The sequence below is a fragment of the Odontomachus brunneus genome, unplaced genomic scaffold, assembly GCF_010583005.1.
Source record: "Odontomachus brunneus isolate Ranch 3 - 2012 unplaced genomic scaffold, Obru_v1 Obru_scaffold_093, whole genome shotgun sequence".
NCBI lineage: Eukaryota > Metazoa > Arthropoda > Insecta > Hymenoptera > Formicidae > Odontomachus > Odontomachus brunneus.
The window spans coordinates 581,224-607,063 of NW_022639543.1; the positions used below are offsets into that span (position 1 = coordinate 581,224).

Below are 25,840 nucleotides of genomic sequence, written 5' to 3' on the forward strand. Positions count from 1 at the left end.
GGAGGTCAGGTAGATAGAGAGGGTTGCAGGGAGGGAGGGGGCGATCCGGAGGGATGGAGACTGCGAGAGCGTGAGAGGGTAGCGATTGTGCTACAGTCGCACCGCGACACCCCCACGAGCGAAATCGCGCGCGGCAGCCTGCACTCGTGTAGAGTCGTGTACGTGCACGCGAAAAACAGCCCGCGAACAGTGCTATGCTTTTGAGGCCGCAATCGGCAAAGTGTCCTCTGTCTTCGTCCGCGTCGTCGTTGTCTTTACCTTCGTCGTTTACTTTGAGCTGGCAGCGTGATCTCGCGAAAGCGTCTCGGAGCACCGTAGCGCAGCGCTTCTAATACGGTGAGTCCTTTGTCCCTAATGAGTGGTCCTCGGAATTTTTCGCGCGGTTTCTCATCCCCCAAGTGCAGTCGGAATATCGGAAGAAGTATGACGATTCTCCGGCTCGTTTTTCTTCAGAATACCAACGAAAGTTTCTCAGTGCACGAAGCGACATTATTTCGGACGGGAGTGTAAGCGAGAGTGAAAGGTAACGTTCGGTTGAATCAAACGGTTTAAGGGAATTTTTTGCGAGGCGCTGTTAATCAAGATATCGGATACGGAAGGCTCAAAAATTGAGGGGGCCGTTCGATCGAATATTTGATAAGAAAGAGTGAACTCTCGCGTTTAAAAAATTGATGTTCGAGTGATAAGCGTCCCCTAGAGTATCTTCTTGCGAATTTCAAATCTCCTGTATTAAGGTTAGGAATCAAAGTTTGCAAGAACCTCTTGCAGAGACTGTTAGAGATGTGACAGAGATTTATATCTATTCATCCACGTTGTAGATTTTCCGTACTGTGGTGTCGTGGACAAAACGAACTTGACTAGAAGCTGAACTTGAAATATAGATTATTTCACCCCATATATATCCAGCCGTCGAACGGGTGTTTCGAGATAACGCTGCAAGAGAAACATTGACTTTTCGCTGCGTTGCACTTTTTTTATATGTATATACATATATGCAGCGCTGGCAGAACTATACATAAAAATTCAACGATGGAAATGCTGGAAGAGCGTATAAATCGCCGCTCCTGTCGGCGCATTGTGGCGAATTTCACCCTCGACAGCTTAACTTTCATCCGTCCTTTGTCTTGTTTAATTCAAAAGGATTGTTCTTTAAATGCCTCCCCATTTGCGATACATCTGGCCGCGTCTTCGGCGTTTTCAGATATTATCGCGAGCTATCGCTTTAGAAATACTGCTGATAAATTCCCATCGACGGAATGAAATTTTCTTTGAAGCGCCGACTCGATACACGAGTGTATTGGTTTGGCGTTTTAGAAGAAAATTTAATTTAATCTACTAAAGTCAAAATTCGAGGACAGAAGTGAAACTTCAAAGCGCTATATTATACATTAACCCGCTTCTTTCGCAATAATACGGGCAATCGCGTCGATAATTTATTTCTCACAATGCAGCAATCGACAGACCGACCAGCCAGAGATATTGGTTTTCATTTGGTAGCTTGGCAATTTATGGAGTTCTCCAGAAAGAGAAATAATTTTGCGGCAAATCAACTGCGCGGAATAAGCGACCGTATAGGGCGGATTCTTTCCTCGGGAGGAAATTAATTTCGCGGGGGCTTAATCGGTCGGAATTACAAGTGATATAGAGTTCGCCAAGCGCTGTATAGATTACATGGGTGCGTGATAGCATTTTCTGGAGATGCGCGGCCAATTGAAGGATTATCCCTCGCAGTCGTTCGTTGAACCATCGTCAAGGTCAATACGAAGGGAAGGACGCGTGCCTTATCCCTGCGCGATTCAGCGGCGACCTGTTGATGATCTTTCTCCGGCTCCGTGCGTTTCAAGAAACACCCACGGGAATTACACGCACGTTTAACCCTTTCCTCGCGAGCGCTCTATGTAAGGTATATCCCAGGAATCGCGCGTTCCGTCCTGACAGCAAGTACTGAAAGTTCAGTCGCGAAGAATGCGCGAGGAGTATTTTTCTCTGAGTTATAAGTGACTGTCAGTTGCGAAAAATAAATTGAGTTCGTGGGGGCGCAGGTGGACTGTGGAATGTTACCTTCAAAGGCGGTAATATTGCTTCAAAGGTCGCAAAGAGCGTTGAGAATTAATATATTGTAGACCGATCACGTGGAAACTTATGTTTTGCTACCCGAATTTGTTTGTCTTGACAATGGTCAAAGCAAGACCGGGAACACAGGTGGAACAATGTTGAAAATAGCTGGTCAACAATGCGTCACGCGAAGCTCTAAATTGTTCGAGCGATTCGGGAACGCGAGAAATGCATCTTTTATCCCGTCGATAATAATAATCCGGCAATAATCCAACTTCAATCAGAGTCCAGTATTCGTCGCGGCGGAGAGGCGGGACAATTAATCGACTTAATCAGGCGCGTAATAATTAATTTACGACACAATTATTGAGCCATTTCCCTCGTTTCCTCTCGTGTCTTACGACGATGAGATTTCTTCCAATATTCCCCGAGTAGATCCTCAACAGGAACCTGTTGAGGATGTGGTGTGTCTTAGTCGAAATGCCTCATAGCCGTCTGTGCGATTGCCAGTATCGATCGTACACCCGGCGAAGTTGGCCTGGATCAGAGAGCTCCTTTGACGGAATCGCGCTGAATTGTCGCGAAAGTTTCATTAACTACGATCCAAATGGGAACGATATTGCAAAAATAATATTCGCGCAGTGAGAAGCAATAACTCGCTCGGTCGCGTTTCGCCTTTATCGCTCGGTCGCAAAAACCTCCTTGCGAGTTTTTCATTTCAGCTATATTAGATATTAAGGTACTTCGTGATTCGTTCTCCTACGCTCAAGCGGTATTTATCGATCTGCGCTTACAAATATTGATAATAGGGTCTTGGCTGTCGGCGTAATGAAATCCGTCGATATAAAAATATCTATCACCTATCATCTACAGCGCTCTCGCTGTTATTCCATTTAATTTCGCGAGACAGGCGAGATTATAATTACAGTAATTACCGCAATATTTTCCGAAATATCAATTCGCAAATCTAATCAGCTGTTTGCAACTCGGGAAAATTAATTGGCATACTTATCGGGGTTTTACGAAGAAAAAGTCACATAGTGCTACACATAGTGCTTTCTCTCTCTCTCTTTCTCTCTCTCTCTCTCTCTCTCTCTCTCTCTCTCTCACACATAATTATTAATTAATGAAGATTTAGTTGCCGACTATCAACTTCGACACATTTCTCCCGAGATACCCCATCCAGTTTCCATTGTTCTTCATCATTTTTCATTGAGCAAGTAAAACGGGTTAAAGTGTCAGAGTGCGAAATCATGAATCCAGATAAAACTCAAACTATCATAAATGGACGCAACTGCGCCGATGCGCGAACTTCTTCCGATCACTTTTCCGATTCCCCACACGGAGGTGTACGTAGAGCGAACTCTTTCTCGGCCTCGCGACGCTCGTTCACTGCATCTGTGTACCGGCGTGTCTCCCTTTGGAGCCTTGCCAATGACTTTTGGCTGACTTCGCGAGACCTGTTGATGATTCCGCGTTCGTACATCTTGCGCGTTCGATCGAATACGTTCTTTATCGTTGCCACTTTATCTTAACTCTGTCTAACCATCGGGTCGATGAACTAAGATGTTTTCTTCCTTGAGCGACGAAAACATCATGCCAAAGTGTACGTGTCGTTCAGTTTACTTGTGCCGAGAAAATGCGCCTTTAAAGATAAACAATTCTGACGCGATCACGAGGTTATATTCGGTGCAGTACACGGATTGTTAATCCTTCACTGTCCACTATGACTCTGAAGACACAATCCAGTTTCATTATTTATCTCCAATATGAATGTTATTCCTACCTTAACGGATGTGAAAATCACAATATAGCTGCTTTTTTTTTTTAATATATTAGCAACGATGGTAACTGTCCAACGTAACTTTAGAGTCACAAATCTATTTTGGAAAAATAAAAAATCGGGAAAGTAAAATTTCACCTTCTATATGTTGAATAATCTTAAACATTCCATGTGAAAAATTTGTTAAACATAAGAAATTAATTTGGACAGTAGTGGGTCAAAGTAATTTTAGGACAGACTGCGAAAAAGTTAAAACCGCAAAAGTTTTTGCATTGATGCAACGCAGCGTGACGTTTTCATTGACTCGTCAGTTTGTTTTTTCGATGATCGTGCGAGTGAACGGCGCATTTTTAGCCTTACTTGCATTTTTCATACTTTTATATCTAACGCCCGTTGGATCTCTCTTTAGAAATAAGAGCTCTCATTAGATTTCGTTCATCGCGTCTGGTGTGCAACGAGTATTAAGTGCAAAAAAGTCAAGTTGTAAGCAACAAATCCAATGTTTCGCTCTGACAACTGTTGGAGTAACAAAACGCGACGAAGTTAGTCGACAGCTGGCAACTGCCTTTTTCTTTATTTTTCTTTTTTAGGGAGAGATCCCAAACGGAGGCTCATGTTTTCTTATTCAGCTCGTGTCCGCGATATTTTCAGGGCTAATAGGGCCGGAGAGCTCGCGACGTTCTCGGTTCTATCTTTTCGCCGTTTGCCGCTTTTCCAATTTTTCGTGCGCGACCTGCGCTGCGTGCCAATTTCGCGCAGCCATAACTTTTCCCGTCCGTTTGACCGTTGCGGAACATCGGTTTCTCGATTTTAACGCGCTGCAGGCCGATCGTTACAAATACGTGGCGACGTGAAGCCCGCGTTTCTGACCGACCCGGCCGGAAAATATTTCGCGGACGAACGCAAGTGCACACCCTCGCCGGCTAAAGTCTCCGCGGGCCGATTAGTGCAGCTGTGTTTAATTTCTCAGGAGACAGGATAATTACGGTCGAATTGGATACTATTTTCAGGCGCAGGTGCGCAAACACCTGATCGCGATGCCGCATTATTTTCGATCACGATAACGTCAGCTCCGTCGCGTTTTGTTACTCCACGGCTGAGGACCCGTGCTTTTATATTTAACGCGCCGAAAGTGGGTATCTATTAGATAAAAAGGGACGCAAATTGAAACAGAGAATCGTAAGAGCTTCTCAATTAATTAAACGTGATTAAACGCGTTAGGAAGACAAAGACCGGGACAATCGCTGAAAAGGCGCGAGCGCAGCTGTTAGTTGAAACTGCAATTGATCCTGTTCCGTGTTTCATATGTACGGATAATCCCGCGCGCAGTGTACAATTTTTCGGTCACGCTTAATGAAATTCGGCCCGGATCCTGTCGCGTGTGTAGGCGCGCACACACATATAGGCTCGCGGCCTCCTAATGAGATGCCCGCGCAGCGTACTTAATCCGCACGAGAGAAACATTTACATTTTAAAGTGCAAATTCATTGTCTCACGTGGTTACTACATTCGCGGCCATTACGCAGTCCGGCCACGAGACGGATTCCCTTAAATTTCAACTATTCTTCTCGAGACCGCCGTTGCCGTCACCAGTGTCCAACAATAATCAAGCCAGCGTGCCTGTGTTTCTTTCTTTTCTGTCTCCTTCTCCTTTTTCTTTCTTTTCTTTTGCGTCGCGGACTTCTAGTTCCCGACGGGTGCGCAAAGTCGCCGACGAGCTTCTTAATTATTTCTCTCGCGCCGCGCGTCTTGGAGATTCACCGCGCGACGGACCTTTTTCCCGTCTAGCCTCTCATCTGTCTCTCCCTGGCCTGCATTTATTCTGAATTTAATCACACGCGTAAACGTCCTTACTGCGCGAGACAAATACAAACCGTTGTGCATACTTGTGCTATTCTCAATTTTATTGTATCACCTCCACACGGTCCTTGTCTTATCCCATGATGGCGTCAGGTCTTCTCAAAACTCTCCTTCAGTTGCATGAATTTTTACGAATATGATTGCTTACAAAACGGTTTAGACACGTTTTTGCTAATAAAATTAGCAGCGCTCCAAATTGTCACCAACCATTTTTTACTAAATTAGTACATATTTGAAATATTTCGGTTGGAATCTCAGCTAAAAAAATTTAGAATGGTTCGTGTCTCATCTATGCCGATTTTGTTAAAATTATTTAACTGTATCTTGTATTAAATTTTATTTCGTATGCATTTTTGTTGTACTTGTTGATGATAGGAGCGAGAACATTAAAAAGTTATAAACTGCTCGTGAAACTCAAAATGAAGAAATATAACCTAAATATTTTTTTGTACTTCTACATTTGTACCAAATTAGAAAGAAAGTAATTTTTGGGTAGGTTTACTCGTCAGTTACATCAGCAGGCACGCCGCCGCTGCTTTGCGTGGCATCTCGCGAATTTCTCTATTACATCGAGAAACTGTATCGTGGATAAAAAAGGGAACAAGCGAGGTACATGAAAAATGAAATAATAACGGACGATACTCCACCGTGTAACGTTTACAAGTATTATAACTGGCGATCGGACTCGGGGAAAATTCTACTCTGTCAATTAATCCAGCGCGAAACTATCGAGGCGGCGCGACGAAAATATCGTTACAATGTTAGCCGCTTCATTCGCAAGTGGGATCTCGTTCTCCGCGCCTGAGTCCCGCCAGGAAGCGGTCTCGGTGGCGGCGGCGGTGGTAAACGAAGCGCTGATACCCTTCCCTCCTTTTTCCCTGCCAGCTATTTCTCGTCGCTGTTCACGGGATGCGTTCTTCCGGCATGGCTGATGGGCCCCGTCCGTCGTGACGACCATTAACCATCCCGACGCAATTTTCGCCGGGCGATGGAAAAACTTCTCGCTCGCCGGGCTGAAGGACCTCTCGCTTGTGTACGCGCGTATTGTGTGAGCGCGCTCGCACTCATACACACACACATACTTTTACGCGTACGTGTGCACGTGGTTCCGTACCCGATGGCAACCGGTTTGCGGAGCAACGAAGAGCTAATGCTTCCCATATTTCCCGCGGTCGACTTACAATGAACACCACCGACATGACCATTTTGATTTGCATCTATCCTATTCCATTTAGATTTTTTTATGAGACTAGTTTATGAAAAAGAACGTGGTAATATTTATTTTTCTGTGTATGGGCCTTAGCTTGCCAGAGCGGGGATAATGCGAATTTGACCAAATCCTTATTACCATACTTTAGAGCTATCTCTTCTTTATTCGGTTAAATATGATAATATAGTGATCTATCGATTGGTCCTTATTTGACGTGTCAAAGCGAACGAATGTCTTTGTGCGTTCATTGTTTTGACTATTCTCTTGGGCTTTAAACGAAGTTATAGACCCAGGTTTCATTATATATTTTTTTTTCCAAAAATCTATCACATTTTGATCATCTCGGTAGTTGTTCTGTTAACAAACTCCGTCGCGTTTTCTCCATATACCTCGCATAATAACGTAAACTTAAATCCGTCGTCTCGCCAAGTTTAGGATTAACAAGTCATACGGCCGCGACGACTGGCGGGAGTTAATTAAAAAGTTTCGCGCAATCAGTCCGTAACGACGCGACGCAGATGCGCGATTCTCGCGACGACAGGAAGGACGTGATTCTCGCGGGACAGGCAGGAAGGAAGAAAAGGTTTTCGGCGCGTGTCCCTCCGCGTCCTTCTCGAGGCGGGCGGTCGCCGCCGCCTCGCTGCTGGATGACTGCCAATGAATGCTTAAACGGAAAGAACCTGTTGATAATGGCATGATATAATACTCAGTTCGACTCGCTCTTCTACTTCCGACTTTCGCCCTTTCCGCCTTCTTAGTCGCGCTCCGACACGTCGCGATTTTTGTACGCTCCTGTGCAAACGCTCGCGACTTAATGTCACCGGCATATTGCGCGATTTATGAGGTATGTCGGGGAAAAGTACAGCGTGACGAACGAGTTTGACCTTATTTCCCGTAGAAACATCGCTAACAGCGAATTCCCTGCGATTAGTAGTAGTTGTAGCTCGCCGTGGCAGACACGTAGCGGCTGGGGACGCGGAGAGTCGCATGGAACTTGTTAATCTCGGATCGTCAGTGCGCCCCACGAGAGATACTTTACGAATTTTTCATATGCAAACAGTATGGACTACGCTGACGTGGAATATATTTTCATATTAGGTAAATGTCGTGTCCTTATGATCGAAACATTTAAGTGTGTACTCAGTAAATACTATTATAATCATAAACAGTATTTACAGTAAAAATATTATTTTCGTAAAGTGAATCAGTGAAAATGTTTCTGATTGAATCAGTAAAAAGAATATTTCTCTGATCACATTAGTTTATTAAGAAAAAACTTTTTTTTGTTACATGAATTAAATTATGCGATCTCAATAGAATTTCTTACTTTGAGTAGAAAGTGCAAACAGATTCTTTCTGTCGCCCAGGTTTTTCCAGTGTGATTTTAAAGTTTCAAGAAAATTGATTTTCTCTATGCATATTGCTGTAATTGGTTAAGTCTCTTTTGAAATTAAAAAGAGTAATATTGTTTTTTATCACACTTTGTGTGTAATTAGAGAAAAATCGTTAATCGTAATGAATTTTTATTAACAAAAATATTGTTTAAAAAAATATTGTGTTTTTTATGCTGTTTATGTTTGCAAATTGCATTAATAATAAGAACAGTCGCGACTATTAACTGTTCCTTTCAGCGAGACTTTACTGACAGCTATATTATAGTTATAACTGAACCAGCGGTTGTAAATTCCACTGAAGAACATATTGATCGTACTTTAAAGAGTAATATGCGTCGGGATGTGTTCGATTAATTCTCACTGGACATCCGAGTAACGGTGTGCAGTGCGCGTCTAATTAGATTTTTCCGCTCGTCGGAAGTGGGCGATTAATTGTTGGAAAATATTCAAGTCGAAGAGAATCCCCGTCGTGGAGATAAGCGGAACGCGACATGGAATTGCGCTTTGAGCGCGACACGCGGCCCTCCGTACCTCCTCGAGGGACGATCCTACGTTTCCGCAGCGTATCCGCAACGTCAGCCATTAAACGGCCATTTGCCGTGCAAATAATAACCGGCGCTCCCGACGTTCGTCTTTTTTTTCCGCGGCCGGCCGCCGTCGAATTTCAGATTGCGCTTTAATATCGGCCGGCCGCTTAATCCGCGATGACGCTTTTTCTGGGATTTCCGAACGCTTTATTACAAAAAAGGCCCCGCGCCCGATGGACGGCAGATGTCACGCGCGCTTTTTTTTTTCCGTTGCGTCCGTGTCCCCGTGTGTCGTAACGTATTCGTCCGACCCGCAGTTTCGCTCAGCGAACGGATTTTTGGCGCGGCCGGAGGACGGTGAAAATAAGGCACGAGTTCGCAACGCCCCGGCAGAACGAGAAAGAAAAACGGAATTCTGGATCATTGGGTGCATTGAGCGTAGGATCGGGTTAGCCAGAAGAACAAAAAAAATCTACGAAATATTGCGACAGATCGAGTGAATCTACATGAGTCGTTTTCTTTACTGTTTTAACGCGTTGTGTTCTGTGAGAGAAAAAGAAAGAGAGAAAGAGAGAGAGAGAGACCTTTAAAATGTGCTAAGCTGAAAATGTTATTTTCTGTTATTTTTTGTTGATCAACTAAATACATTAAATTAAACTAAAAATCTTACAGAGATAAATGAATTTTAAAATACTTGATTACTACATTTTCGCGTTTAAACACATTCGTGCATTTACGTGTACTTGTGTATACAGAGAGAACGGTTCTTTTGGATTTAACCATTATTGTTAAATTCAATGAAATTTATTTATCGGAACAGCTTCAATAAATCAATTTTTTATTCAACAAATATAATTGTTTGAATTTTAAAATCATTTTATTGTTTAATTTTATTGTTTAATTCAAAGAAAAAAAATTGTTTCACTTAACTTTCTCATTTTACTAAAAAATTTCGATAATTTTATTTAAATAATTTCAAAAAACTTGACGTTTCTTTTTTTCACATTACTGTCATATTACTGATTGTCTCCTTTTATTACTTTATCGTGTGCGCTTTCCTTCTATCGCGAATTTTCATCCAAATATTCCATTATCTCATAATGCGGTCACCCATCTTTTTTATTTTGTTTCGAGTTGTTTGACTTTAACAATCATATAAAAATTAGTGACGCCAATTAGCTCTGATATACTTCCATTATTAGGCTTATAATGCATTCTTGCATAAAAAAAAAGCTCTAAAAAGCTTTTACTGCTAACCATTGAAAACAATGCAACAACAGTCGATTTGTAACGGATATATATTAACAGAATATATATTGAATATAACGGATATATATTGACAGAATATATATTAACAAATTAGTAAGGCTATGATTGCTCTTGTATTTTCAATCAAACATTGTATTGGCTAATCCAAACGGTAAATTAAACGATTCGTTTAAAACAATCATCTTTTTTGATCAAATAACATGATTTAATTCAACGAAACAAAATTTTAAATATAACCAAATAATATGTTATTTGATTTAAAATCATATTTTATTTTAATGAAATCATATTTTTATCATCAAACAACGTGGTTTAATGAAATAAGTTTAATATAAAGCTTGATATAAAATTATATTGCTGGAGCCCAACATATCCAAGCCGAACAGATAGGAATACTAAATTCAAAGGAACACGGAAATTCTCTGTGTAGTATCTTACACTTTTGAGAGAATTTTGCAAGATGAACACGGCGGCGAAATGCGAAGCTTCCCAAGCTCGCGTAATTACCGCGGGAGAAGAAACGTAATTTTTCCAATGGGAGCATAAGCGCGTTTACGAGGAACGCCCTCAAATTGATCGTGTGCTTTTCGGGAGTTCCAGCTCACTTATTAATTCGATATCGAACAGTCGTTTCGAATGATACTAAATTGAGTGGCGCCGTTCTTGGGAAAATTTCGGATTAAATTCGGCCCCGACGACGTCGGCGCCATACGCTTCGCCTCTTAGTCAATGCGCTTAATGGATAAACTTCGAAATAAACGCTCGCCGATACAGCTGCCTATAGAGATATTATATCGACGTATTATACCGTCGAGCTTTCGTTCTTCAGCCGCTCGCGTTAAAACCGCGCGAGCGACGCCGCCGCGTTGTGCAACGCGCGATTATTATTGTCGCGTCGCATCGAAATAATCGGTCGCAATTTTCGTATGGACTATTAAAGATTGTTATTAAATTACGCGATAATCTGGCGGTGACGCGAACGAGAATATAATGCCCGTTCGGTGATGACGTGGATCGATTTATCACAAAAGTCATTCCGCGCAATCGCTTCGTAATTAGTTGGCGCTGCACGATTTTGCTGGATTTCATTGATGTACGAATCTGTCACGCGGAGAGTCGAATGTTGTTTCTAAAAACGAATATTTTTCGAGTTTAATAGTTCTTTTTCTTTTTTTAAAAAGACAACCAGAACACTGCACTGCAAATCCTTGGCTGAAGCTCTTTTTAAACATTTCTTGCGGTCTTAAGTCACGTTACTTAATACGTTCAAGACGTCAATTATAATTTAATACGTTTAAATGTCTCAAATGACGTGACTTAAAAGGGTAAGAAATATATAAAAAAAGATCCGGTTAAAATATCAGTGCAATGATGTGCAGTGTGTTTGCAATTAATATGATATTAACCTTTTTTCAGAAATATCCTTGTATCTTTAGATACGTCTCGATCTTTTTTAATTAAAAAATTATGATGTTATCAATTAGAAACTAGCGTTCTCCGATTTAACAACGACTAAACGGATATTCTTATCATAGATGAGATCACGCGCATAAATGCGCGAATAATCTTGACACGTTTCGTAGAACGAGAATGTCGCGGTAAGATTTTACCTCGTAGGAGAAGTTGTTTTACATATCTTCCGGCGTCTTCTCCAAATTGTTGCGCAACAACAAATCGTCAAACTTTGCGTCTGCTTGCGACAGTTTCGTAACTACTGCTTCGCGCGACTTTGCCAACGTTTACGCATTTTCTGAGGACGAGCACGGGGAAACAAAAACGAAGTTAAACCTAACGCAAATATAATTACTTTATGCAATTGCCTCAACGTGCGCAATATATTTCTAGAAATCCATCTCTTTTTACTACAAAATTATTGCAACTATTTTTTTTGTATGTTCTTTTTATATTGTATACCTAAAGTAAATCGTCAAACTTACTATTACTTACTATAGTGATTTATAATGCAACCTAAGTATATTCCAGTTTTACAAAAAATATTGTAAAAAGAAATTCCACCCTGAGAGAAAAATGTCTGGTAACTATAATTATTATATATAGAGATAATTACTATAAATTATATGGTTTATAAAAACAACCATTTTTCAATTGTACTATAATTTTAGTGATAATAATCTTATATACATGTTAGTATTATATACATGCACTACTACTAACTTCGTGTTGGAACAACTAAAAAATATTATTTAGGCTCAATCATATTTTTTTATTTACAATTATGGTACAATTGACTAAAAAATGGTCTTGACCATAATTCACAGTAATTATTTTTCTGTATGATTATAGTTACAATTATGAAACATTCTTCTCCCAGTGCAACGTAATTTCTGCTAAAACATTTTCTTCGTGTATCGTGCATTTTTATGCGTAAAATAGAAACATTAGTACATTTCGAATTTTCAGTAGCTTTTCTCAAAAGCTACACGGGCTATCCTTAACGTTCCCTTCATGAGCTTGTTACGTTAGAAAAATCACGCAAAATAAACGAATTTTCTCAAGGTAAATAGTCTTCATCGAGCGATCATAAGCGCTCTGTTTGAAATTCATTTCCCCGACGATGATTAGTCGCCCGACATATTGTCGCCGGTTAGAGCGGCTGGTTTTGCTCTTCTTGGCCGTTCTTCGGAGGTTACGAGACACCGAATCGCTGAACTTTACACCCGCTCTCAATACTTCTTGCTTCCGTCCCGTTCTATTTCACCCCGCCTCTGACATTGCGCAACCCTTTCTCTCCCAACATAGCCAACGTCTACCCGAAGGATACCACACGCGGGCGTGCCGAGCATTTCAATAAAAGACAGGGCTGGTGGCCACGGGGGTGACAAACGGAGGTAAAACGATATTCACCCTCACTCTTATTCACTCCTTTTAGTGTGACCGTCCGACGTGTGTTCCTCGCGGGCATTATTTCCGTTTCAACGGCACGGCGACGTGTGGCCGCGAGAAAGAAAAAAAACTAGTTGAAACTACGAGTATGGTAATTTACGAGTTGAGTAAACGGTCGCAGAAATTCATAAACTGTCGCGAACATGAAAAACCGTGACATTCTTCTTTTGAATTACTTCTTTCTTCTCCTTTTTTTTTATTTTTTCACCGCCGTTTGATTTCACACGTTGATAAAAGTTTTGCACAATATCGTAATAGTAAGTGCATGTGAAAGTTCTGTTATAAATATGTATAATGTCCGGGACAAAAATGGAAATTTTCCAAAATATAAATATTTGCGGGTACATATCGTCTCGAAAATGTAAAATATCAAAAATATAAATCTCGTAAAATACTAAATGTCAATAAATAAATGTCATAAATAATATTCGAGAACGAGAATAAAAACAAAGTACTTGTGTATGTAGCCCAGTTGTCAAAGTTTATGCATTAAATTGTTTTGACTACTGTTATCAAAAGTATCATACACAAATGATAGTATTTTTTGATACGAAATATTCTCGCACAAGTAAAATTATAGATAACTTTCTAGATTTTATTTAATGCTATTCTAATAGAACTATCGATTTGCAGCCTGTAATAATAAAATGTTATGTTTAAATAATTCTCTTCTTTGTATTAAATATCCACCAATAATTCATGCAATTTTGATTGCTAAGAAATTAAGTCATCATTTTTACGAGTGTAGAACACAGTCCCTATTAAATAAACCAATTTTCTTACAACGTGTAATGTAATTTTGTTGCAAATATATTTTCCTTTTCGGGGACGAATAGAATTATTCTACTTATAATGTATTTTGTATTCTAATTGTAAAGTTTCTGTCATCGATTGTCTGATACTCATGAAAGTCTATCTGGCTGTTCTCTGTTCACGTATAAATTATCTTGTTAAAATTTATTCCTAATGTATTTTATGACAAATGGGATCGTTTTATCGATTTTTTAAGCAAAGAATAATTAGCGCCGATTTGCCTTGCCTATCTTCTTACCAAACAACTTGTCAAACAGCTTACTGGAGTCCTTTTTCGAGGATCCTTTGGGTGCTCGCGCCGAGGAGGATAGTCTGCGTAGATTTATTGCATCGTCGAGAGAGAGAGAGAGAGAGAGAGAGAGAGAGAGAGAGAGAGAGAGAGAGAGAGATTGATTCTACCTGCGCGCAAGTTTCCCCCTCCACCGCCTTTTAAGGCGCTAACAATAGTCGCCTGCACGTTCCTCGCTCCTTTTTTCCGTGCGTCGCGTCGCATCGAATCCCATTTTCGGGGAAAAAATTAACCGCTCGCTCGCGAACGCACTGCGCGCGTATCGGAAAATCGGGTCCGAAAGGCCCCTTGTGCGCAAAAAGGGTATCGCTAGCGAATGACGGAATTAAATCAATCAGTTTTCGATTGAATTCGATAGCTTGAAACGCGCAGAGACGCACCGTCGCAACGATATGTTGCAAATAGTATCGACGCGGGAGCGCCGTTACGTCGGACATTATTTCGATCGTAATGGACTGGAAAGAAGAGAAGGGACGGGACTCAGCGCGCGAAGGGAGAACGCGGGGACGCACACACACAGGCTGGAGAGATCTCTTTCAGACTCGCGCGATATCCGTGTTGGATATTTGAGCAGACGCGACGATCGGCGATGCATTAAAATCCTCGAAATGGCATATTGCCGAGTGGCGAGCTCACGGATGCATTCGCAATCGTGGCTATGTTACAAACGCGGACATTTCACCGCGATGCGATTCTATTAGACGGCAGAGCGAACGTTAAAGATCGTCTTGAAGAATGACTCTATATTGTGAGAGCTTTCACGATCGAGCTACCGTGAGACTGGATAATGCGATGTAATACGGTAACATCGATTACGTCCTTACAAAACAGCAGTCAAAATGCATGCCGTCAAAGTGCATTTCGTGTTGCGACAAATGACACGTTCGTACAGAAATCCCATGTAGAAAGAATGCGGCCAAAATGTTCTCCTAATACAGTTAAGGAAATAAAAGATTGAAATAGGTACCAAATCAAAGATCTCGTTGAGTTGAAAACAAATGTACGAGTTTCATTCTGCACCGACTTTCCGTGTTAAAGTTATAAGGTTCCAAGTGTTTCAAATTCAAAACAGTTTTTAATTTTTAAAAATATGAAATTGTTAGAATTTTGCAATGTACAAGAATTCATTTGAAAGCTTATGATTTCTACTTTCCAATGGATCAAAAATCGCATTAAAATTAAATTGAATTTGGAATCCTTTAGAATCCTATAACTTTAGGATAAAAAATCGATGCAAAATGAAACTTATACATTTGTTTTTAGTTCAACAAGATCTTTTATTTGGTATTTATTTCAATCTCTTATTGCCCTAATTGGATCGAAGAAACATGTCCATTTGATTGCACTCTTTAAAACAGTCTTTTCCCTACTTCTCTATTAAGGCAGATCCACTTAGATTATACAAAGAGATATAACGTTCTTACAAATTAGGATTAACTATTAGTGAATAATCGTTTTTTCACTGAAACCATTTGAAAAATTGGCTAATTTGCCCCTGACTGAGCACCTCTTATTAGCACAAGCTTCGTTTGGGACATCCACGTCAACATTAATTCATGGCCTATTCATGAAATTCGATTCAGGATTTGCCTGTTTCGGCCATATCTGGGCCCGACGAAGACATACCTATTTTGGGGCATCCACGTCAATATCAATTCATAGCCTATTCATGAAATTCCATTCAGAATTTGCCTATCTTAGCCATATCTATGCTCCATGAAGCTATGCCTATTTTGGGACATCCCTGGTTAGGGCCACTACGTATATTTAAGGCCCGCTTCAATTAATTTCTACTCGGAATAAGATTAATACAAATACGATAAGAGACTCGTTTCATTAAGAATATATTGTCCATATTTTAGAAATAACGTAAAAGTTTGAAGAAATTTCAAAAATAATGACAAATACTTCGAATACGTCGAATGACATATTAGTGACGTATTATAGACATTATTAATGCGTCATTAATAATGATATTTGATATTATTCTGCTATTTAAAAATATTTTTATCCGTCCTGTGTTATGAAAATATACACAGAGGTAATTTCATACACATGTAGTGAATAAACCTCTGTTACGTGCAGAAAGTCGAAATTTAATAAAATGCCATTTTTCTCTTTTTTCTTTTTAATGTCCCGGGAAAGGTAACAATTTTCAAAATTTTCTAAAGAATGCAGATTCATTCTCCAACAAATTTAATAAAGTTTTAAAACTTTTTGGTCTCATTTGTTTCAAATTAAACGAGCTGTAATGTTGTCCACCAGTTGGATGCGTCCAGTGACACCGTTTCAGTATAAAAAGCGCTTGAGTGGAATTTTAAATTTTCTTTTTAAATAACTTATTTATATCTAAAACAATCTGTATTTTACGGTATAGTCAACTTTATATTTTTTTATTGATATTTTTATACAGTTTTCTTTTGGAAAAATTCGTAAAAACTTCCAATTTTTTCGGCTACCTAAACTAAAATTTTCCGTTAAATATTCAAAATGATGTATGTAAAATTTTATGGCGAATCAAAGGTAAAAATTTAAAAATTAAATGTAAAATTGAATGAATAAATTATACGGAAAAAAATATTTGGTTGACTTAACCAAATATCTGGTCGAATATGAACGATCCAGAAATTCCGATTGAAGTAACTCGAATTCTGTTCAAAGTAACAAGATTTTTGGTTGACTTAAACAGAATTCGGGTTATTTCAATCGGAATGTCTGGATCGTTCATATACGACCAGATACTTGGTTAATTCAACCAAACCTTTTATTTCGTGTGTAAAATGATGATGTTGAAGTAAAAATATATTGTTTTTCAACTGTATCATATGAATATAAATTTTTATACAGAAAATTTACGGAAAGACAGAAATATTTATAATTCCCAGTAACTCTTTCTAGGGAGTATACGGGCAATACATCTTTAAAGCTTCTTTCGCGACTCGGTTTCTATTATCGGTAATATTTTATTTTACGGCATATTACATTGACAGTGTCAATAGGTAGTCTATGGAATTGCGCCATAAAAAGAGCTGAGATTCCCGAAGAGAGGGAAGGAGAAGACTCAAGCTTATCAAGCATAAAATAAAGTAAAATTTATGCGTCCCAATGTATAATATCTTTTTCAGCTGTATTAACTGGCTATAGTTTTCTTTTTGCGCGGGAGAAAAACCAATATTTTATAGAAAAACGTCTCTTCTCTACGCAATTACTTCTTTAAATATCAAATTGGAACAGACACTCAGTTATCGTTCGCGCCGTTTCGAGATTCTATTCTCTCAACGAAAAAACTCCGAACGTCTCATAGAAAGAAAGAGAGGGGGGAGAGCGGGGGAGGGGAAGAAAGAGTGAGACTGAGAGATATTCAGGGGAGAGGACATCGCGCGTAATGGGGAAGAGGGATTTCCCGCGCGTCGCGATGCAGATGGAAGCTCGCCATTTTCGAATCGCGAGTAGACAGAATTTGCCCGGGACGGAAAAGGATGGAATGGAACGGTACGGGGCGGGACGGTACTCCGCGGCAAAACGAAAAGTGCCGGAATTTAGGAAGAATCGGCCGGGAAAATTTTGGTCTGGACTCCGGGGGTAAACCAGGCCGAAAATGCCGACGAGTGGAAATCTTGGTGCTCTCTCGGCGTTATAAATCTCTCGCCGAAAGTGCGCGGTCGAGAACGCGATGAATAGCCAGATGCTCTTTTCGGACGATTTCTCGATTTTTCGCTTCTCTCTCGCTCTGCCTCTTTCTCCCCCGCCTCTCCTTTCTCTCGCTCACTCATTCCCGAATTTTTGCCGTTTTTTCCTGCTTCCACCACGAGCTTTTTTCCGCTCCCTTACATTTCGCAGCACGTCATCGATTTGGCTGCGGTTTCTCTCCGGCAAACGAGGCGACAAATCCCACGTCGGACCGCGCTGCTCTCTCAAAATCTGTCCTTTATTAATTAAGATCCCGTGAAGAAGACGTCGCGGGATTCCGCCGTTTTACGGAGGGTTTACCTCCGTTCCGCGTCCTCGCGCCGGGACAGTCGTGCTCCGAGCTCATGAATAACGACAGACGATATCATCCGGTGAAATCTGTAATTTCTCGTCTCCTTTGAGACGACCCATCGGGTAAGTGTTGCTGCTTTCTTCGCGAAAGACGCGATACACCGAAAGCATTCTCACTGCTGCACTCCTCGAGTCATATCGGTGGTGGAATTCGCGCGATGCGATCTCTCGAGTGAAGTGCACCACTCGGGAATGGCACTATCCGGGAGTCATCGGGCGGAGAATAAAGTTCTCGAGCGTGCGTCGAGCGTTAAATAAACCGTCCCGATTTCATCTAACACGGACATAATTGCCTCATCGACGGAGAGCTGATAATTGTTCGAATCACGGTGTTATTTAACGTTGGAAAATCGTGGAGTTCTGAAGAGTCGAATGCACCATACATAACGAACCTTTCATTTTCCTCGCGTAGCGAGGCTCCTCTGTTGTAAGATAAAAAAAAGCGAGATAATTAAAAGTCGGATATTCTAGCAGATTTAATCCGTTTTGCGCCCAAATTAAATTCTCCCGCAAAATTGAATTAAGCTCCCTAGGGACGCGGTGTTAACAATTCTTTTTTAACAAGTTCGAACGCTCGCGTATGATTTATCATGCGCGCGATGTTAACGGGTGGAAAGATTAAAAGAGCGACTGCGCTATCACGAGCCACTTCTCTCCTCTCTTCATCTCCCTTTTCTCTTCTCTTTTCTCCTCTTCTCCGGGCTCCGCCACTTCCTCCCTCGCGCTCATCTCGTTGTTCAACCGCTGTTTTATTCGAGGACCACTCCGGGGAGGAGACGGTCGCGTGTGCGTCCGTGCCCAAGACGCACACAGTCGTTGCCAGATACAAAACGCAAATTACGAAATAATAATACAACAATACGAGAACAATAGGGAGGATTGGGAGACGCGCACGCGGCGCGTACCACCGTAGAAAAACGCGACGGCGCGGGTCGTCTCTTCTCTCTCTCTCTCACACACCCTCTCTCACCCTCTCTCACTCCTCTCTCCCTCTCTCCCTCTTCTCTCTCTCTCTTCCTCTCTATCTCTCTCTTTCTCCCTAACACTGAAGCGTTATAAATTGCTCCATATGCACTGCATTAGAGTATAACGCGGCGGCTCAACCGCGCACCGGACGTACCGCGTATTTATTGCGATAGGTTTTCGGGGGCAAAACGCTGCCCGCCGAATTTATCGTCGCGCGCACAAAAACCACTTCCGCCCCCCTCCTCGACACCCCCGTCCTCCGTCGTCACCCGTGCCCCCGTTTTTCCAACCCTCTCTGTTTTTTCACACACGTCACACGTACGCGCACGCGAATTCATCCTCCTCTCTCGTTCGGCCTTTTTATACTTCGCACGCTAACGATCGCTGATTTTCCCTGCTAATGCGCAAAGCACCTGAACTTCTCCCGTTATGTTTCTTTTCCCATTACGATCTTTATCTTTAATCGGGAAAGTTGATTTTTTCTTTTCCTCTTCTTTTCAAGTAGATGATCAAAGTTGTGCTTTTCCGCGAGAATTTTGACGTATTCCCCGGTATTCGTGCTCGTTTGTGTCTCTTGGGGTAAAAGGATCGCGCTCAACGCGTCCCTGTACTCTTCTCTATACGGCTATTCTATTCTTCGAGTGGCAGCAAGCGACGATGGGCCTCAAGTACGATCGCGTTAAATAGATATCTGAAGTGGATGGTGGCAGTAAAGCTGCCTGCAGGATCGAGGCAATTACTGTGAATGGGAATGTAAAATTTATGAGGCCGAAACAGGCCCCGCGTCGTTGGCTGATCAAACGGCCAGCTACGGCTGCGTGAGCCCGAATCGCTCTTACGCGCAGCGTAACTCTTTTATCGGACACTGGGGCCAATTTTAGGAAACTGTTGCTACTCTCTGTCGCGTTTGAAGCAAGCTTCAAATATATTACACGTGATCCTATGCAGCAACACACTCTCTCTATTCAAGTCCTCGTGATTAACACGTTCGCTACCAGCGTTGCACATGTGTGATGCACCGATCTCTCTCACACACTTCAAGTTCATTTTTAATCTCTTCACATTTTCAATTTACTCATTTAATCCAAATTTGGCTATCAATGTTACATGTGCAAGATAACTTTTCTTTGTATATCCACTATATACTTTTCTTTGTATATATAAATGAACGAAGTCTGTTTTACTCAATTATATAGAAACAAATATAAGGTGGTCCATGGGGAGAATTTCGCGAACAAATCGTAGCGAACGTGTTAATCGACATAATGTTCTACATTAGGCGATTGTTGGCTATCGTTTGCTATATAAATACCAATTTGTCATTAGGCAAGTTTACATTAAACATTTGATATATATAAATTAAATAATCATCCAGCACAAATGTCCAAAATATATCTCGAATTAGCATGATATGAGTAAATTTGATTTTAGGCATTTCAGCCAAATATCTCTGGGACGTCTCTAAAATGTACTTTAGATATTTATGCTGTACAGATATTTAGTATTTATAAATTTTTGGTGTAAACTAGTTCAAAGACAATCTGGTACATCTACATAATTCTGTATGATACACACAAGATGAGGAAATGTTTGTTGCAATTTTCACTACAATACTTTCTCTGTGTGTATGAAAGAATAATACATTAGTGAGTTTGCTGCAAATTTTAAATTTTTCAAGAGAAATGTCGTGCATCAAAGAAATATTTTGCACTTTCAACGATCTCGCAGTATGTAACTGGAACATTTCTCATTTCGTCTGGTGCGTGAAACGTAGCGTGTAACGAACTCCTCTGCATGCCGACGTGCAACGATAATTTTGGAATATTACGGCAATTAAAAATATATGTGTTTTTCTCGAATTTCAATCTCGTTATCTCGCTGCCGGCTTTTTTCGCGATGATTATGTCTGACGAGCGCGCGACTGGACACGCCTTACGAGGGCGCATTCTTTTTCCATGGAAGATGGAACGAGTTTTCTCCTCGGTGCTTTTAACGGGTAAAATGCTTTCAGGATGCTCGATTTTATATATCTTTCTCCGCCGCTTTCCCCATCCCCTCTCCCCTGGGATACAACCCGAGCAGCCCGTTGAAGCAGATTCGCGAGACTGCTTCCATTCTCCGAAGAAACGCCTTGTTTCGATACGAGAGAAAACGCCCCCGCAACAGAATTATTTCTGCAAAATAGCTCCCATCATATTCTCCCTTTCGACCATCATGTTCACCCTGCTTTCTGCAAATTTTGCTTATGTTACAATAATCGATGGGTCAACTGCAGACCCGAGGCTGCGCGACTAAACGCAATAACATCATCGAGCATATTATTACGAGAGGGTGCACGTCAACGATCAAATTTAAACGCTAATTCTATAAGTTCCAATAGAATTCTCTCCCTCTCCGCTCGCGAGGATCCCTGTACGCATTCTCTCTCCGCTAGTCTCGAACGCTCAAGGGGATGCTGAAGCTTTATCGACAGAATACTGATATTTTTCTGCAAAGATTACGTCGTATTGGTTGTATAAAGTTACAAATGCTTTTACGCAATGAGAGCGCGTGCAAAAATTAATTGAAGCATTGCTCAATGTGTGGCGAAAACGAAAAAAACATTGTAGATGTAAAATCTCAAGCTGTCAATTAGCACTATTTGCCTAATTCAAAAGTTCCGCAGCCTGTACATACCAAAAGTATGGATGGCACCAAACAAGGAAAACTTTAAAGAATATTGCATCTGAATTTAGAAATGAAGAATACCCGGAAAGTTTGCAGAAGGATTTCTACACATGCGTGATTAGGTTTTCCGCTGAATATGGTGAAACAAAGTAACACACATTCACGTAATCCGAGTCGAAATTTTGACCCTATGTTGAATTCTACACCGCAGCAGGAGCTAAGATAGCAATGTAGGTTTAATTCTAATTGTATAATTTACTCCTACTTTGACTCTGATAATGTCTAAAATTTTCCCTTTCGCTTTAGCGTCAAAGTAGGTTGTGTAATAGTAGGATCTTAGGAAGCAAAGTAGGTTCAGTTGCAAACCTCTATTGAAGCTTTAGCTCCTACATAGAATACATGTATTTTATAGAAATATTTAAAAAATTTAATAAATAACGAAACAGGAACGTCAAATAGCATATAAAATATACCTTTTATTTGTTGCATATATTTCAGATATCATCAGGGTCAAAGTAGGAGGAATAAATTATATCATTAGAATTAAACCTTCCTCTGCTATCTTAGCTCTTACTGCGGTGTAGAATTCAAAATTCAACATAGGGTCAAAATTCCGTCTCGGAAATGAGTGTCAATATCGTCAAAATAGGTTTCACCTAGGTTGTAGATTATCTAAGTAGGCTCAAACTATTTTTAAGAGCGTCAAAGTAGCGTAAAAATTTTGACAAGGTAGAGTTAAAGGTTCAAAAGAGAAGTTAATGAGTATCGATATCGTCAAAGTAGGTTTCGCCTAGACTATGAACCGTCAAAGTAGCATCAAAATTTCGACTCGGAAAGTCCTGTATTTACAAGAAATACGAAAAGAATAATGATTGTGATAATAACGATCGTCTCTGCATTATCGACATTTTTCGAGTTCGTGATCGACTTCAGCATCCCCTTAATTAGTCCGATCGGCCTCAGTGTGAGTAAGCCAAACCATTAGAGAGCGTTGCGAGATGAGGTTTCCATATATTCAGACCGGCGGAGTCTCTTTTCGCCGGTCGAACTTCTGCGGAGCGCAGAGAATCGATATCACGGTGATATCCGAGAGGCCGTATTCGAATTTCGAATATCCAGCCAGGTCGACGGGGGTGCGCGGCCGATTATCGGCGGCGACGAGCCGCCGCGCCGTTCTGCTGTCCCCGGCGTTGTGTGCACGTCGAGTGATTAATGCGCGTGCCGATAGGCGCGAGCGAACGGGTTCGCGGTCAACGCACGAGGCCGAACGATAATTTATTAAGATCCGAAAGGCGCCATGCGAAACAACCGGAGGCCACCTGGTCGACTCGCGGCATTCACGTGCTCATCGTGCGTGTGTGTGTGTGTGTGTGTGTACTTTTATGTGCTTTTGTTTGCGTGTGTTCACATCTCCTTAGAAAGATGATAATTCGAGAAAGATAAGTGGATAAAGGTAATTAAAGATAAAATAATTATAGAAAATAATTCTAGAAAAGAGTGGATTCTTGCACTTTATGCGAGAATATTAAATCCAGCAAATATGACTGAATATAAACTGCTTGTTTATAGTCACGTAGAATAAGGTAAATGTTATGTGAAACTTAAGTAAACGGATGTCGATTTCGATGCATCGAATTCTATGAGATTCGAAACTCAGGTACATAAATTTATGTAAATTCTACATCAGCTTCCTCTCGTGTTATCTCTAGGGCTGGTATAAAATATATCTGTACCCTTCAACATGGAAGAGTGGTGTAGCACGTTAAAGGCGGACTCAAAAACCAGAAGACTCGAGTTTCGAAACCCGTCTTTCCGAGTGGAAAGAGCAATTCACATACACCTGCCAAATTTACATACATTTATCTGTCTGGGTAATGTTCTTATATTGAGAGGTTCTCTTTTTCCTCGTTTGCAACGAAGTATTGTCCGAAAGTCGGTGAATAGAAAGAGATCACTGCTCGCGATATGGCATTTGATTTGCTCACTTGCCGTCAGAACGTGGCGTTCTTCTCGATCGCGGGACTTGTCGCCGTACAAATAGCGCGTTCAAGAGAAACGGGGGGCTTGCCCGAGAGCTCGGCGCTCTCGAGTGCGTGTTCCAACGAGTCGGAGCCGGTGCTCTAATTCGACAACGGCGAGCGCGACGTTACATTAAAGACGCGGTAAGAATCGCCGCGCCGGACGGGCGGGGTCCCGATTCATCATTCGTGTCGCGTTCGAGTGGCTTCGAGACACTTCCGAGACTTAATCGTCGTCGGGTCGACCGTTCGAGCACCCTCGACAGCGGGAGAGCCTTCCCCAGTCGCACCCCCTCCCGGCTGCTCCACGACTGAAAACAATGGATTTCGTTTCGAGCACCGCTCCTTTCCCGAGCTGCTGGAGGGTTGCAGGCAGGCCGCGCATTTTCATCCCGCATCTGGCCGTCCCTACGAGCGGGACGTTTTTATCGCGCGGAACGAAATCGAACCGCGTTGCGGCGTGCATAAAAGGAAACGAATAGCGTCGCCACGTACTTCCTCCTCGGACTGAAAATAGTTGGGCTCGGAGGGAGCATGAAGGATCACCCTCTATGTATCGGGAGTCCTGCCGGTGATCGAGCTTTCGTGAATATGGAGGAAAGTCGAAAAGATTCTCTGGACTTGTGCTAGAAATCATTTTATTCGAATTTTTCCTCCGCATGAGCCAGAATCGTTCATGTTGCTACAGGCTGTTCAGATCATATAGTATTAATATCTAGAACATATTTTGGGAACATGTTTCTCTGCTCCCTCGACAATTTTTTACAGTTCTTTTAAAGTAATGTTCGCGTTTCCAAAGATGTAATTTCGAAAATGACGTCAAGTGTGTGTGTCTCGCTCAGCATCGTCTCGTAGATAACAGTTTGAGTTAATTCTCTCTGCTCCCTCAGTAACATGCCCAGAAGAACGGTATAGGATTTTTACGTTCACCTTAATCTGTACAATGCCTCCACGAGAGCTTCGAAGGTTGTTCTGAGACAGTCTGTAGGTACAATATATTTAATGTTATTTAGGAGGAGAAAATAAGGATGGGCTTGTAACGAAACTGCCGTCGAATACGCTTGTAAAATAATACTTTTCTACCTATTTGAAGGGCGGTCGATTCGCGTGTCAGGCTGACGCGGCTTAACATCGCGGAAAAATTCCTTCGTCGCGGTTGATGACGCGGATAATTCGGCGAGAGATTTCACCGTTTGAAGCTGAAGGCTCGCTCTTACTTTTTTCTCTCTTTTTTTTTCCTTTTCCCTCAAGGATCGAATGCCGCGGAACCGCCGGCTCTGTCATTTTCTTCCTACGTTCGCTCGTTTACGAGCGGGGCACTCCCGTTGCGCGCAACAAAACGATCTTACCTCGGGGGTGTGTTTTCTCCGAGTTCCGAAAGCGAACGAGCCGGCGATACGACAACGTGAATCTGTAAAATCTTTTTTCTCCTTTCCTCAACTCGAGAAACACCCTATTTTCTTTATCTGTCTCAGCGGTATAAATCGCTCCTCAGAGACGAGAAGTCGGATCTTAAACGAAAAAAAGCAACGGTATTAAGTAGACAGATGTACGTAAATTTGGCTGTAACTTTAGTAGTCGATTTGTAAAAGTTGCACTACTTGTGAATGCTTCATGTAGCACTCACTTTTATCCCAAATGAAATGGAACGAAATAGAAACATGAAAGAAATATAAACAAAAACTATTTATATAAATTTACTTGAAGCAAAGTGTAATATGAAATAAAATGTAAAAATAATACTAAAATCGTAAAATGTAATATGAAAATCTGAGTATTTAGCAAATGGTTTACTGCATCAATATAAAAGAAAAAAAAGTTACATTGTTGTATGATGTAAAGAGAATTGTATAGCTTCCATTATCACAATTGTCTCAGGTCGTGATAATCATGAAAGTCTGTCTTGGTAATGTTGTCAGTACTGAGACAAATTTTGAAAACCGATTTTGTTTTAACTATACATTGACGCTTAGTTAATTATAATCACGCGATAAATACTCTTCGTATTCCATTAGATGCTGTTTACAATAATTATATAATATAA

The 25,840-nt window shown here is 41.2% G+C and overlaps 1 protein-coding gene across 1 annotated transcript in view; it reads left to right on the forward strand.

Moving 5' to 3' along the window:
- The first annotated feature begins 208 nt into the window (after window positions 1–208).
- LOC116848345 (lachesin-like) overlaps window positions 209–25,840 on the forward strand; it is a 216,376-nt gene continuing 190,744 nt past the window's right edge. Inside the window, exon 1 of the mRNA XM_032824317.1 lies at window positions 209–336. The gene's annotated coding sequence lies outside the window, so the exon portion shown is untranslated. The remainder of the gene's footprint in view (window positions 337–25,840) is intronic.